This window comes from Cydia pomonella, chromosome 10, assembly GCF_033807575.1.
Source record: "Cydia pomonella isolate Wapato2018A chromosome 10, ilCydPomo1, whole genome shotgun sequence".
In the NCBI taxonomy this organism is placed as follows: Eukaryota; Metazoa; Arthropoda; class Insecta; order Lepidoptera; family Tortricidae; genus Cydia; species Cydia pomonella.
The window spans coordinates 17,675,657-17,693,350 of NC_084712.1; positions in this window are offsets into that span (position 1 = coordinate 17,675,657).

Here is a 17,694-nt window from a genome sequence, read left to right on the forward strand (position 1 = left end):
CATGTAAAAACGTAGAAAATAAAGTTCCATCCAAAAAGCTGTCGTTAAAAGGCTTCAAATATACTCTCAGGGCTCTGTTGCCGATCTACCTGCAGACTACAGACTATCTGCGCCATGAACACTGACTTGGAGAGCATCTTTAGATTGGAGTAAGCGTTACGGTCTCAAGGTAAACCCTACTAAAACTCAGGTTATGGTAGTAGGTAGCTCAAAGCTTACTGCCCGGATTGATTTTGGCTCTCTACCTGCCATTGTGTTTGACGGTATTCAGATTCCCTTCTCTCTCTAGGTAAGGAATCTCGGTGTCATGATGGACCAGAGTCTCTCTTGGGCACCTCAGGTGAGTGAGGTTAGTAGGAAGATGTTTGCTGCAATTGCATCACTCCGCAGACTTCGAAATTTCTTGCCTTACGCCACTAAAATTGCGCTAGCTCAATCTCTCTTACTGCCCATATTAGATTATGCTGACATTTGCTATCTCGATCTTACGCAGGATCAGCTGAATAAGCTTGAGCGCCTCAGTTTCGTTCTCAGCTCAAGTGGCTTCCTATTCGTCTTCGCCGTGACTCTCATGTTCTTGCCCTCCTTTATGGCATTCTCTTGATTCCGCTACACCCCCTTATCTCAAAGAGCGTTTCAAGTATCTCTCTTCTGTCAGATGTTCTCAGACTCATATTCTTGCTCCTCCCTTATATACTTCAAAATTTTATAATAGCTCTTTTACCTTCCAGGCTGTTCGGTTGTGGAATGCTTTGCCAGTAGAATTAAGATTAGCTAAATCTCTCCCCATTTTCAAAAATCAGCTGAAACTATACTTTCTATCTCTACCTTAAGTTGCCATTTTATATATTGTAAGTATAAATATATATATATTGCATATTTATTAGTATATTAGGTATTGTTTTAATACTTATATAAGTAGTATGTGTGTTTGTGTTTAATAGTCTCCATATTTAGCTCCCTGCACTACCTGTTGACTTTTGTATGAGTTCTAAATTTCCCGCTATCTAAAGGTTGTCTGGAAGAGATCGCTTTTTAGCGATAAGACCGCCTGTTGTTACCTGGTTCTATTTTCCTTTAAAATTTATTTGTAGTTTTACATGTATGTAAAATGTATAATTGTTGGTACAATAAAGAATATTTACTTACTTACTAAAGGCTATCATGTGGTGGTGTGATTGTGGTGTCTGATGCCACAACTTTCGCACTGCATAATAAAGGAATAGACGTTTATTTATTTAGTGTGAAGTTCAACAGCGTTTACAATAAATAAAGAATATACAAAAAATATTGTTGAATATTATATGTACTGAACAACACCGTATCAAGAATATTTTCTCTCTTATACCCCTTGTTCAGCGATGTCTTGTAGCTTTTAGAAAATAGCCCCAAAGTTGATGTTGACAAGTTTAACGAAGCCCACATTCCATTTTGGTGGGAGTCGAATTAATTAAAGGTGCCTTGAAGGTACGCGGGCGTGCCCGTGCATAGTCGCCGATAAGGCTGTGGCGGAGAGCCGGCGGAGCGTATGTGGCGTCTCCTCTGTCTGTCAACGTCGTGCCACAAGATTAAAACAGATGGCGTTAGTAGAGCCACATGCCATACAAATTTTAATACCTTCTATAAAGCGCCATACATGTCATATCGCGATAACCCAGCTTGCAATTGTGGCGGGGCTACGCAAACAATTCAGTACATTATCGAGGATTGTCCCATAACGCGCTACGCCAATGGACCTCCTAAAGACCTGAGCAGCCTTAGCGAAGAGGCCATCAAGTGACTGACTGCTCTTAATCTATATTTATAGTTGTTAGTATTCTGTTTTAAACATTATGCCATACAATTAAATAAATAATACAACTCCTAGCAAACTCTCATTGGTCTTCGGTTTACGGGTACAACACCCAGCTCGAGAGAGTACTCTCTATTACCCTGTCTCTACTTACCACACGCATTTTAAAAGCCGGGTGGTTATCACACCGTTGGGATTTCCGTAGCGTGAGCGATTTGTCACTATAGTCACTACACACACGGTTTTTGCGAAAACTGTATCATTGTGATAATCGATACACCGTAACTATGGAAAGACCAGTGTTGCTTGGAAAGGCTGAAGGAAGACATGGGTGATAGATATACTAGCAATTCAGAGTTGGTTTTTAGGGAAACTAATTCCTTAAGCGGGTACTAAGTCGTAGTATGATTATCAATACCACTGCTCCCGTTTGACAATAAAGGCATAACTGAAGGAGCTCACCAATAAATGGTGTATACAAAGTATGCATCCTATGGAATGTCGGGTGGAAAAGAAATAAAGAAAAACTCTAAAGGCCTACCGTACAATTCTAATAACGTTTTTTTTTCTCACGACTCTCTGATCTTGTAATCAAAAGTTGTAATTGCATGAGTGAGATAGACATAATACAGCAATGCGGTGCTTCTCAAATTACTATTTATTATTTAAATACGTAACTTTCTGGCGTTTCTGGCCATAGCCTTACTTAAAAGCTTTCTCGACCGCGTTACGCGTATTACATGTTTCACATTTTTAGGGTCCCCAAGTTTATGAGAACCTTTCCGCATTCCCTTATTAAATGGGCCAAGATGCAAACATTTGTTGAAGGTAGCAAAAAGGTGGAGTATATTTCAAGGGTTCTTTAATATTTAGTTCGATGCATTTTCGCTATAAGCGTTTATACTAAGTGTAAATAGCTAAAAGGAGATAAAAAAATTCAAAATGAGCCTTCTCGAACTACTGACTTCTGTTGTTTATGTGATACCCTTATATTTGTACCCCTAGTGTAAATTTAGTCGATAGCGAAACGTGACGTACGCGTTTGCGTTAAGTCTCATTTTGTATGGGTTTTTGAACAGCGCGCCAAGCGGGACGTTTTGGAAAGTCAAAAATCTCATACAAAATGACACTTAACGCAAACGCGTACGTCACGTTTCGCTGTCGAAAATATTTACACTAGGGGTACTGATGTTAAGGGTATGTGTATACATTTATGTCCTTAGAAGAGTCAGAGTTTTGTAAATTGGTATTATTAAGGATGACTAACATTAGACCGGGCCGGGTCCGGGCTGGAGCTTCTGGCACTTAGTCTTCTCATCTCATGTATACTTCGGCCTGACCTCGAAAATAATTTTATCTTCTGTCCGCGACTTCATCTGCGTGAAATGATGAATAGTAATTAAAGAAACTACCTGTGCTTTCCGTGGCCTAGGTACATCAATTTCAGAGGTTACAGAGGGACAAACAGTGTTCGTTTGCATTAATAATATTTGTAGGGATTTGACTGTATATTTATTTCCGGTTGGAGGTAAATATCTATAGAATCCACTAGATTTCAGGAATGCCACGGTGGAATGCCACAAGGAAAAATTGTATGCAAGAGACATTTGAAATTTAAAAATCTGACCTTCAGTTAAGAGGATACGGAAGCTGAGATTTAAATATTTTAGGTGAATATATCCGGCTCGCTCACGGAAGCGGCTCCTAAAACTAGTGCGATAAGGACGACGCCAGGTTAGACGAAAAATCCTGCGTAAAAATCTTAAAAAACGATGTTTCGTACTCGATTGTTTGCTCCTCCAAAGCTTAACCAAATGTAACGAAGTTTTGAGATCTAAGTGGTAAGGAAATTATCTGTGTCGGACTGTTTTGCTTTTTAAGCTAATTGATGTCAGATTTGAATACCATGCTTCTCTCTGCGGCCTTGTAAATTAGGCCGTTTTGGCGAATATTGCACTAGCGCCTTGAGAAATAAAAACATCTAAAAAAGCAAAACAATCCAACAAAGATATTAACAATAATAATAATAATCTGTATTGAAAAAAATATTGTTCTAGCTTCAAAAACCACGGAGGAAAGAGTCGAGTACGTTTGTATGGAGAAATGACTACTCCTGTTGCCACTTAATATTGATTCGACGTTATTCCCAGTCCATCTATCTCTCTTTCAACAATATAAGCTTAAAAGCGGGCGAGAAGCACAGAGTGAAATAAAGATCACATCAATATTACATTTTTATTGTTCGAATGCCGCTCGTAGCATAGTTAACAAAACGTTGATTCATCGCTTCAGATTGATGCTACGGACAATACGGACTACGTACCGAGGGTGGATATGAGTTTATTCACTTAAGGATAAGTCTCGGCAATGTTTGAAGCTTGTTTGTCGACAAATAACTGATTGATAATATAGTAAAGTATGAAGGTATTATGAAGCTAAATAGTTATTTTATTTTATTTATTCAGATAGTTACTAAAACTATATCTAAACTTATTTACTAAGTATCGATAAACCAGTAAGGTTAGTCTCGATACTCCATTCCGTAGTAGATTTTATACAAAAATGAATTTAATTCTTCTTAATATCGTCATACTAAGTAACGTAGTGGCACCAGTGACCGACAGGAAACCAGTAAAGACACTTCAATTTTTATCCAAGAAAAGGGATAGGGAACCGATTTTCTACTACGGCAACACAGTGTACTACTGCATAATTTTGTCACATTAAAGCCTAACCTTAAATAGTGTGAATAGCTTTATAACATCAGTATGATATCGAGAAATAGACTTATTTTTGTTAAAAAAGTACGCACTTATGCATTAAAGTTTCGTTATGCTAACATGCTAACTACAAATTTTCTTAACAAACGTAAAAATAAAAAAATAAAAATTTGTTAAAATATTACCGATAAAGTGCAATTTTTTTTAACTCAAGTTCTGGTATATTGTCATATCCTTCGTTGTATATAAGTATTTATTATCATTACCTACACTGTTTCAAAACGTTGAAACGTCCCGTACGCTGCTCGGCGTCAAATGCATATAACGGTATAAATAATCAGCCAAGAGCATGTCGGGCCATGCGCAGTGTAGGGTTCCGTTTCCGTAGTTACCATTCCTTTAGAGTAGGCTAAACGGGGGCTATTAGTAAGTATATAAAAAAATAACATTTTGTATGGGACGTATCCTGAAAAAAAAACTTGTAGTTTTTATTTTACCGTTCTGTCGCCAAGCATGATTTATGTAGCCATGCCAAATTTCAGCTTTCTAGCCCTAACGATCACGGATCAAAGTCGCGGGCGGACAGACGGACGGACATGGCGAATCTATAAGAGTTCCTCCTAGTGGATTACGGAACCCTAAAAACCGTGCGTGTCGAACATAAGTTAAGAAAAAACTCCTTATATACACCAACTTCGAAAATACCCATCAGGTGGAACAATAATTCCTACTCCACCTTAAACGCTGGTCACCCCACCGAAGGCATCAGAGTTATCCACACATTCCTGAGCTAATCGAATGAGTTTCAGCGCAAATTGCTCACGAAGCTATTGAGTTTTTCCTTGAGAAGGGTTAGTTTTTACCTCGAGAATAGACAAGAACTGGAACACCGAACTTCGCCACTTGTTGCGGTACAAAGTAGGTACCTACTTATTTGTTAGCAATAATTATTTTCATTTATCATGCTCTGAAAGTGGGTCGTTGTTGTTCTAAAAAGTGTGCAGTAATGATAAGTTTCTGCTCTAGAGCACTGTGCTTTCTAAATACATTTTTTTGCTCTTTTGTTAGATAAGAAATTAAAGTTTTGGTTTTAAATTTCCATTCTGATTATTAACTACCCATTCCATGATTGACAATATTTTAACCTAAATTGTTAATTGAAAGTACCCTCAAGGAATACTACTGAAGTTTATAGCCGTGTTTTTTTAAATAAATATGAATTTTACTTTCCTTCTCGGGTGAAAGGTACCATTTCAGTCTAGGACTATTGGCGCTCTGACTATGGTCCAGCACAAAACTGTCTCGACAGAAATGGGTACCCTTATTCTTTTACAAGGGGCCGAAGTTGTTATTTAACATCTCGTTATTATATATTAATACCCGAGCAAACGTAAATCTAGAGCGTTGCAAGGTTTTAAGGCACGAAGTTAAAACAAATTTTGCTACCGAGAGAAACACAACATTTTTCACCACGCTGACGCAAGGAAAATATGAACTATAATATTTGCTATAATTTTTTTTACATTCAAAGTCACTACTTATAAAAACATGAGGTACCAACTCAAAATTTGCATCAAATTAGTTTGCCACTCTTGTAGATAAAATGCAACTTTATTATCAGTTTTTTGAATAATAAAGGAAGCCTTTATCAGTTGTGGTGAAAATAATACTTCTATTACTTTTCGTGAAGGTTTAGTTAAAGTTTCAAGTTTAGGACGTGAGAGTTTAATATGTGGTGAATATGAACCCACATGGTTGTGAGTGTTACCATAATATTGGTATATTCTGAACTTGAACCTAATCCAGATGTTTTCTAAGGGATTAATCACACGGATGGACGGGCCCTTTGCCTAGATTAAATTAATTCGAATATTATTGGCATACAGCCAGAGAATAAATTGGTTTTGGCACAAGCGTAGATTTATAGAGCAATTCATTGCAATGTTTTTTCGTTGAAGTCATTTGTTTCAATATAACGGTAACATTCAGATGACAAATATAGCAGTATGCAGCTGCCTTTAAACTGAGGCGAGATGAGTGGAAATCAGGGACCCGTCCACTCCTTCTCAGAAAAATGCATTTAAATGACTTGGTAGTTTCTCGAATAGCCCCAAAGATTAGCTTTCCCTTTGATTTACTTACCCGTTCATTTGACTTGGTTCTAGAGGCTTCTAGAAATACCGCTAAAATGAAAAGGTATCCTCTTCAAAATTAAAAAATAAATATGACACCTGTGCTGTCAACGCAATATTTGATAGTTTTACGAAGAAAAAGTTAGAATCGGCATAAGCGTTATAATTTATACTCGATACGTCTACAAGAGATTAGTGCTTTGGAACGGATATCAGCTTTCCCGTATTATTAAGTGCTTAAATTAATAATTTTTTAGTAGTAAAATTTAATAGTTAATAAATTTTATTGAAAAAAAAAACAGATGTGCTGCACAGGTGCTCTCTTTATGGTACAATTTTTTTTTTATTACAATACAACCCCAAAAGTTATTCGATTGATGAATAAAAGTGTTTCTATCTGTAATATATCTGTATGTAAATAGTTTCTATCAAATAAAGTGCCAGAAAAATAGTAATTGGTGGGCGGTCCATTAAGAGGAAACATTGGTGGTCATTTTTCCATACAACGTTCTCGACATTTTCCTCTCTGGATGTTGACCCTAGATGATATTTTTTTAATGAGTTAAATATAACCATTACCTGTGTCTGTACGTTTTGCCTTTTTTGATGTTAAAGTTTTTATAAGATCTAGGTTACTTCAAACAGCGCTAAAACAGCCAAAAAATGCGCCGTAAACAGACGCCTAGCGTAGAAAATTGGCAAAAATTAAGACGAAATCCAAACAATCAGACAGATAATTTCTTTCTTATTCGATTCCCAAAATTTCGGTACGATTGGTTAAGTTTTGGAGGAGAAACATGTCGAGAACGAAACCTCGGTTTCTACGATTTTTACGCAGGGATTTTCGCCTAAGCTGCTGTTTGTTCTTATCATATTCATTTTAGAAGCCAGCTAGTCAGTGCGACGGAGATATTTACTTGAAATTCTCATATCTTTTCATATATATTTGGCCCTCTGGTTGACTGTTGACATTTGTATATTTGTATATTTTTTGCTATCTTTTTTTGAATATCAGAGAAAGGGCTCGGCTGGTATTTCCTCTTAATACCACACTTTCTTATTTATCAAACAATCTGAACACCGATCCAAGTTCAGAAAGAAACCATTTGAATAATTCCAACTGCGTACAAAAGAACAAAGAAAATGAAAATATACATAAACGAAAACGTTTAGGTACTGAGAAACGATAGGATTGTACTGTGTAATGTTGTATATTAACGAGTCCTTTATTTACTGTATGTCCAGAGAGAAAAATTGGATTTTTGTTTGTATAGAAAAAACGGTTGCCCACTTTCCTCTTAAGGGCTCGCAGCATCATCATCATAAGACATCACTGACATCAGGCGTATTCGAGATTTAAAAATATGATTTCCATTCGATTTAAGCTCAGTCAAGTGCGTCTATCTTAACTTAAGCCACCACAATGAGTGACTGCGAGATTCTAATAGATATATCATTTCAATATTAAATTCTACTTTACCTGTGTACGTTCTTGCGTACTTACCTTTGTACGTTATTTTGTCAGGTAACAGTCTTCATTGTTAATTAATTTATAATAATAACCCAGCTAATCTGTAGTTCCCAGAATTTCAGATACCCCCAATATATCTACGTCATAAACCCAATCATTATTCATACTTAATACAGCGCATACGGGAAGTTTATTCCCAACTCTACCCAAACGTGATGAAACTCTTTAATATGAAATAATTGCCGCAAGAAGCTTACGAAGTGTAACATCCGCACCGGGGCTGCGGAATAAAAAGGCCTTAAGATCAATATTACGCCAAATTCATATCTTATAAGTGATTTCAGTTGACAGGATAAATGTTTATGGAACTTATAACTATTCATAATTTAGGCGTAAATCTGCATTCCATTAGCCTCACGAGACCGAGCCCACACATTTAAAATTTCACAAACAACGCAAACGGATGACTGGATTGCCCCACTATGCTTAAAAACTCATTCGTTCGATTTAACACCTTGTTTATACACTATAAAGCACACTTTCAATTTAGTTTTCCGTAGTAACACAGGTTTGTTATGTTACGCATAGGTACGTAAGAAGTGTAAAAAATCCAAAGTTTACTCTGAAACTCTGAATCCTTTCATAAACGTTAACCACATAGCCTATACCCGAGAAACTATTCATATTCATTTGTTAAGCATACATTGTCATAAATATTACAGCTACACAATAGTCATTACACTAGATTAACAGAAAATAAGCACAAATTTGGAAAATATTTACAGTATAACATAAAACAATTAATAGTAATTTTTATAATAAGTCAGATTAAATTAGGAATAAAGAATACAAATCTGTAGAAATAAGAAATAATATAAAATATCAATATCAATTCATGTCAAAAATTCATTGGATTGTTTTTTAAACAATCAAATCAAGTCAAATTTTAAGTCAGGAGATCAGTTACGGAATCCTTCTGGATTAAGAAAGATTTCAATTTTGAGACAAACCCGAGATAGCTAGGGGTATTTTTTATACATGCTGGAATTTTGTTGTATATTTTCGGTCCTAATGGCCAGCTTTTTTAAACCCGTATTTAGGCGTCCCTAGATCTTGCTCCCTTTGTTCCTGACAGCGGCGTTTACTGGTCCAGTTTTTTTAGGGAACTGGTCTAGATTTTGTCTTACAAATTTACCTACCTCTAAAATCAACAGAGAAGGTAGTGTCAGGGGAGGCTCGCAACATTTTTTTTTAATTTTCTTTCTGTCTTCTGTCCTGTTCCTGTTAGCGGCCAAGTAGGCATGATAGGCACTCATTAAATTATCGTTAGACAGGATAGATATAAGTGAGATATTATGTAGTAAGCCGAGTTGAGTTTACTGCATACCCTGTCTAATTGTCTATATGTTCTTGCCATCGCAAACCAGAATCTAGAGTAAAACCCAGAAATCTAGCATGCGTAACAAAGGGAACAGAGGTATTTTGTATAAGTACCAAATTTGCGTTGACAACAGCATCTCGACTCTGCCTCAAGTTGAATTCCGTTACACATTTTTTATGAAGATTTATTTAGATTCCTATTGCTGTAAACCATTCGGAGAGGCCTGAGATCACATATTGAACATTTTTTATTAACTGGTCCCCGCTGTCCGCATTGACTATGACGCAAATATCATTTGCGTACATTACAAAATCCACAATCGGCGATTCGAAGGGAAGGTCGTTAATTAAAATAAGGAATATGTTATTTCCTACATTCGATCCTTGAGGTACTGACTTAGCTCCTATTGGGTCAAGACACCATTTTTCGTTATTAACTTCCGTAGCCTGCTCTCTGTCACTCAAAAATGACATAATGACCTTGAGAGCAATGCCACGGATGCCATAATGGTCGAGCTTGCTCGCGATGAGATTGAACCAAATTGAACGCGCGTGATAAATCAAAAAATACAGTAGCTACGCGCTTCCTATTTTTCAGTTTTTCCAGAACCATTCGGATCAAGAGTGCTATTATTGACCTCTCAAATTGTGGACATGATTCCTTCACTAATAGTAGTATTAGTATTCATATTATGATGTAATAATATTACTTAACTTCTTCCTCCTAGCGTTTATCCCGGCTTATTGCCACGGCTCATGGGAGCCTGGGGTCCGCTTGGCAACTAATCTCGAGAATTTGCGTAGGCACTAGCTTTTACGAAAGCGACTGCCATCAGACCTTCCAACACAGATGAAAAACTAGGCCTTATTGGGATTAGTCTGGTTTCCTTACAATGTTCTCCTTCACCGAAAAGCAATTGGTAAATATCAAGTGATATATATCAGTTCCGAAAAACTAATTGGTGCGAACCGGGGTTTGAACCCGCGACCTCCAGATTGAAAGTCGCACGCTCTTACCGCTAGGCTACCAACGCTTCAATTACTTACTACCTAAAGTACCTAAACATTTACCTAGCTTACCTAAATGTCCCTCCAACCACTGAAATCTTGCAAAAGCTTATCAAAATAGTACTTTACGATACAAGTGCGAAAAATAGGAAATTCAAAACGAGTGGCGATAAATTAAAACACGACCGAAGGGAGTGTTTTAAATCGACACGAGTTGCGAATTATCTATTCGCACATGTATCGTACAACGTTTTACAGTACATATGGCCCTTTAAATATTCGACACAGTAGCGTAATATGCTAAATTTCGCACTAGTGCGGTAAAGTAGCACCATCTGTACTGTAAACATATTTTAAGGGCCGATACAGACGGACTGCGTCCCGATTTCAATTTGTATGGGAACTGCAACGTCAGCGTGCAGCCGGGGTCCATCTGTACCAGCCCTAAGAGTTACCCGAACCTAGCCGGTGGCAGTAGTCACGTGTAGGCAGTAGTCCGGTGGCAGTAATAGTAGCATCATAAATGCGATAACTACATTTAACGATTCATTCAAAATTATACCTTGTTTATTTGTAATAGGGTATACTAATATATGTGGGTTTATGCGTAGTTAATGCACTTTTGCCAAGTAGTCGGGCGTATATTACCTTAAATAGCCCGCGGATTATATTTATGTGTGCAATAAACTCGGCGTTCGTAAAATTGTCGCCCGTCGCTAAAGCTCATATAACATATTCTGGGACACCGTGTATACCGACGGTATACTTTCGAAACCTCGTATCGCAAGGCAACGTTTGATGAAAAAACTACCGTGTTTAAAATAGAATACGATTTACTTTTGTATCAACACACAACATACATATCTACGATATTTAATTTAACGCTTTCATTACTTAGGCGATATTTTTTTAGGTATGCAAGATATCTTATAAGTATTTCATTTATCAACTTAACATGCCTGTTTGTTTTAGTGAGATTTAAAGTCATTTAGATATACCTAAAACAAAACAAAAACCAACAAGAAGATATCAGTAGTAAGTGAACGTACAACATTCTTAATGAAATAAATACTATACTTATCTAGCAAAAGTTTTAAGGTTGTTCCCGATTCGACTAGTTAGATCAATTTGTCTTTAGTGGAGCTCCACATAGATACGTCAAACAAAACCCGGAGCCGAATTCAGATTTACAAATTTGTTTTGATTTTGATCTTGTTTTGATACAATATTGACGACCGTCTTGTTGATTTACGCGCATCACGTACAATTTTCTCATCATTACGGGTGCACCAATCAGCGTGAACGATCGTCAAGGTCGTATCAAAAACTATTATAATAACTATTAATTTTACTCGGGCTAAGTTGGCCACCAATGGTGAAGTTAGGGTTACTTACGGTGGATACTTTTGTTAACCCTGATTTTCAATGAATTGCAATCAATAGATAAAGGTGGGGTTTGGTATGTGTACGCTTATTTTTTTATACAGATTACTACCCAAAGGTGACATTGAACATGTACAGGTTTATGGAGGTAAGGAGAACAATCTATGTGTATGAAAAGTGTCCATCAAAAAACGTTAAATAGGTGGCGCCATAATACACCGCGAACAAATATTTTAATTTTGATAAAAAAATAATGTCTGACGGTACTCTTCACTCCGTCAATAACGTCTAAGTTCATGTCATGTCCTTGTGCTATCCTAGCGCCACCGGAGAAGTTTCGAACTATTATTTACAACTGCCAGCTAGACACTTTAGCTGCAGTTCTAAAAAGGTTGCCAGAGCTCAACGAGGGTCGGCAACGCGCATGTAACTCCTCTGAAGTTGCAGGCGTACATAGGCTACGGAGACTGCTTACCATCAGGCGGGCCGTATGCTTGTTTGCCACCGACGTAGTATAAAAAAAAAAGTTCTCCCATAAGAGATTGTTCTCCTTACCTCTACCTTCCATATACAGATTGAATTATGCTCTGAAGCGGATATTGTACGATAAATTTGACAGTTCAGTACTAATCTCGCGCCAGCTCGTATGAATATAGCAATACATCATTTTATAATTTTTATTAAATTATAAACTGAAATAGATGGCATGTACTAAATAAAATGTTTCCAAAGTAGGCGAGGCCGGAATCGAACCGGCGTCTCAAGCTTACGCTTTTTATTAAAGTTTGTAACAAAGAAGTATTGCGTAATATTCAACTTTAGTCGGTATTTGACTTAACTCGTTAGTGTTCAGTAAAGTTAGGAAGTGCCCTGAACACTCGCTGTTGCTAATTAGTTGAATGTTTTAGTTTCTTTCTTGTATCGAGCTTCCGCGCTGCCTGCATAATGTATTTGCTCTGAACTTGGTCGTGTGCTATTGCCTCCTTTAGACAATTACACCAACGTAAGTACAGTCAGCCTTGATATAGTAGCGTACGGAACAATGCGCCAAAAGCATCTGCCATCTTAGAATATTTTTCCAACTAGAGATATATCTCTACAGTTGGCTATCGGCCACCGTTATTTACGAAAAACTAAAAAGGGACTTTAAAATTGATTATTATTAACATTCCCGCTTTAGTATCTTTTTGAATATTGATCCTAGCGAAAAGTGTTCAACATGACAGTGTTTCTTGATATAAGGAAATTTTATGATAATTATTTATGGATTAGATTTTTTTGCTCTGGGTCTTATTTTACTAATTATTTACGAAAAACTAGAGAAAAGGAACCTTAAATATGATTTTATTTAACTTTCCCTCTTTAATATCTTTTTAAATATTCATCCTTACAAAAAGTGTACTGAATCTTTTTTGTGTAGGTTATTGACTTTTAACAACAACTTTTTCTATTGGCCACCGTTTATACGTTATTTACGTTAATACAAAAAATCTTACCGCAGAATTGATTTCAATTAACTCTCTCGCTTAAATATTGATCCTAACGAAAAAGTGTACGGAATCTTTCTTGCGGAAAATTTTCTATAGATTATTTACGTCTCAGAACAGTTTTTCTATGGGCCACCGTTTACGAGTTATTTACGAAAAACTAAAAAGGGACCTTTGCTGATGATACAAAGGTATTAAGATTTTTAACACTTAAATGACTGACAAATAGTCTTGCAGAGCCTTTAACCCTTTGAAAGCTTCGCCTATTATATATAACGCGCCACAGCAAACCTTATCGGAATCACGTAACTGAGCGCGTTAATGGACGTCTTTAGCGGTCAAAGGGTTAAACTCATGAAAGTTAAAGGCGAATATAGTGAAGCGGTTGCAGTGTGATAACCGCCTAATTTTTATACGCAGTTTCGTAGCATTACCGCAGAGGCCGGGAAAAAGCAATTCGTGGATGAATTTGGATGTTGTCGGACGACGCGAAGACAAAGAAGACGAATCTACGAATTGCTGTTCCTGCTGAGCCATATATAGTGCTTTTCTTCAAACATGCGAAGAAATAAGGTAAAAAATCATAATTTAGGCATCAACCAGCACTCAGATCGAACCTTTACATCAAAAACGTCAAAACAATTCCCGTCTTTAATTATTTGAAAAAAGTTAAAAGCACAACTTATTCTGCCGTTCAGTACCATTCAATATTCGTTCATTAAATATATTTGTGCAATATAAGCTGCATGTGCACGCACGAGATCCTAAAAAAAAAAATTTAAAGTTATATAGTCTTTGATTTTATTAAGCAGTATTCGCACGATCATACACGACGGTCTTGTAAGAACGAGACGACACAGCTTGAAATGATGCTGACCGGGTCGTGTAGAGGTGGCCTGCGGCTATATTAATTGGCTGTATGCGTTTTTCTAAGTGTTTTTTTTTAAGTAAAAAACAATACTGTAATAACTTCCCGTCCGCTAAAACACGACATTAATGGTTTGAATGTTTTTAATTTGACCATAATGAAGAACTTTCCGTAGTATTTTTGATATAATAAGAACATTTCCAAGAATATTGGAGAAAAATAGTTATTTTTTTAATACCAGACTGTCCGCTGATCGACCCAATTCGGTTACCATAAAGTCGACGTTCGGTTCGGACGTAAACTACGGCTGCATTACTGTTGCGACATTACTGTGCTGATGTGTTTATGCCGTTGCTGTCTGTCAATTGCCGAGATTAAATGAGTGACGAATTGAATGTTCGAATCGTGACAGTAATGCGGCGAACGCTCATCATTCATTTTATGAAGGAAATTGATAGTTAGAGCGGCCGTGACAGTAATGATTTCGGCCAAAAAACTGCTAAACGTAGCTGCCGCGCCTCATCTGTAAGTATTTTCCGTAGTACCCGGCTGAAGTTTCAGTTTCGCTTTCGGCAGATTTTGGCATAAAAATCATGTTTTGACTGAAAGTTCGCCTTCGACCGAAACTAGAGTAAAACTGAACCTTCGATTTTGGCAAAAATTCCGGCTTCCGTCGGACACTAGTTTAGATGTCAATTGAAGGAATGGGGAAGGTTGATTTTAAAGAACAATTTCTTCTAGTATTTAAAAACTCTTTATACACCTATAAATATATAGAATACCTATAAATATAAGATTTCCCCCAAACATATAGTAAGAGTTCCTATAGAGAGCTTAAGAAATGGCCAAGGTTGATTTCCGACCCGCAGATGATCCAAGCATCCGTACCCGTCACATTTTGCGGGTTGTTTCACACGTCTACTGACAGCAAAGAAACTTCCCGAATGAGCAATGGTTTGATCGATGGTGGTTGTGAGGTACAAGTCATGAGAGAAATGGTCAAACATACTTATCATACCTATCAGACTTATCATCATCCTTTGAAGGATTATTCTGATCCTGATTTAAAATATTTAGACAGTAACAACATTAGGAAAAACTAAACCTAAAGATTTTGACGACCTGTCTGGCCTAGTGCGTAGTGGCCTATGAAGCCGATGGTCCCGGGTTCAAATCCCATTTATTCGTGTGATGAGCGTGAATATTTGTTCCTGAGCGATGGATGTTTTCTATGTATTTAATTATTTATGAATACGTATATATTATATATATCGTTGTTTAAGTACACGCAACACAACCCTTATTGAGCTTACCGTGGTCAATTTGTGTAATAATGTCCTATAATATTTATTTATTTATTTAAATTTAGGTACTAAACGGTTAACTTAATTTAAATCGCTTCCTCCCGTCACTCACGCCGATGTCGCTCCTTTTAAGTTTTTCGTTCATTTTTACCCCGAAATATGTTATATTTGAACATCATTTCTCTGCCTGTGTATTCATTTCATTTGCTCATCGTCAAGTGTATATTGAATTCCTTATGGTAATGTCTTTGAAGGGGTGTTTTCTTTCAATTCAGAATGTAATGAGCGACAGACTTGACATGTTGCGCACACAAATTTATCTTCATTTTGAGCGTATTGTAATATTACCTAAAGTTTCTTTCAATCGCTAGCGTATTTTAATTTAATATTTTACTTACCACAGATAAATATAATAACCCAAATGACACAAGTCACATAACACAGAAACAACTGAGGATAGCAACAATCTGGTATATTTAAATATATAGTATGTATTTTTTTAACCGCATATCGTAGGTTTTAGTGCTATGAAACGATTATCTGAAAGTTTATATTTATTTTTATTATAGTGTTAAATCTTAATTACATTATTGATTTTTTCGAGTGGCAATGTATTTTATACATCGTGATCACTTGTGAAACTTATGACGTCTTAAATATGATGCTTTGAGTTTAAACAAAGTTGTGTTACGTAGCTCGAACTTTTATCACATTTTGCACTACTATACTTTTGATAAATAATTTTAAGCGCTATTGCAGTCGTGTACTCTTTTGTGTGACTACATATCTATGACTACTATGGGTACAATCTGTCGCAATGCTGTTACGCATTTACTTGCAAATCAAAATATTCTTGGCACCAATGCAATCTTTTTGCCAAGCTAGCGTTAGCGACTCATAACTTGCAATGTACTTTTACACTGTGTGAGTATCAGAATACCTATATACATTTATACTAACTTAAAATGTTCGCGTTTTGAACACTTACATAAGGAGTCATTTTTAAACGCGCTATAATCCTTAATTTAATAATTTAAAGATCAAAAACATATTATTATATTATTAAAACTTAAAATTTACACAAACAAACCGCTCCCCACCGTCCCGAGTGCAAAGGTGCCCATGATACTCGCAGCATTTCCACGCTGAATTACCATGGACAGCCTTTGCACTAGGAACGATTCGGAGCGGGGACCCTCCCCCTTTTGCCTGAGACGACGGCCTAGTTCGCGTGTAAAACGTTTTGCGTCGGCTCCCCAGCAACCCGCCGTTTCTACAGCGAAAGGAACGAATATGTACCCTGGGCAAATAGGGGCATATTTTTGCCCAGGGCACATATTAATCCTTAATTAGATTTTAATAGTTTTGTCTTAATCTATCACTAAGACCTATGTATTAATGATTTATTTTTTTATTATTATATGAATTAGAAGCGAAAAAAAGTTAAATACAAATTGTGAAAAGCTCCTTGTTGTCATTAAAAAAATCATAGCTTTGGTCAATATATTTACTAAACATCAAATTGTACAGAAATATTTTCTAAAATATGAATATTCTGATAGGCAAACGATGAAGTTGTCCACTTTTCTCTTTAAAAGCTTAAAAGGAATTTTTAAAGGCCTATTTGTTTACCAAAACTATACGCGACAATAATTTGGAGCTCATTTAATGTACCTACTATCCTGGGGACGACCTCAAAACATTTCGTGAATTAGCCTTGAAACTAAGAGAACTCACCTTTTCACCTTTACGAAACCAGAGAAAAGTAAATTATAAAGACACATTATCAATCTAAAAATGCACATTAGAAGGTCTCAGTTCGATTTAATTAAATATTGGAAGAGCTTTGAAAATAAATAAATAAAATAAAATAGAGAAACGGCCCGATTCGAAGAATGATTAAGACACGTTTATGATCTTAGAAAGATCTTTAAAAGATCGATAACTAAACGACATGTCAAAATTGACGTTTATTTCCATTCGGCTGTGATCCCAATAAGATCTATCTACGATATTTCTAACGTCAAAGTGACATTGGTTGGCCGAATCGAGCTGCTTCTGTCAATTATACGACATCTAAATGAGGATTCGACTTATCTAAACCAGAACTTATCGTTATCGTATCTTATTCATCGAATCGGGCCGAAAG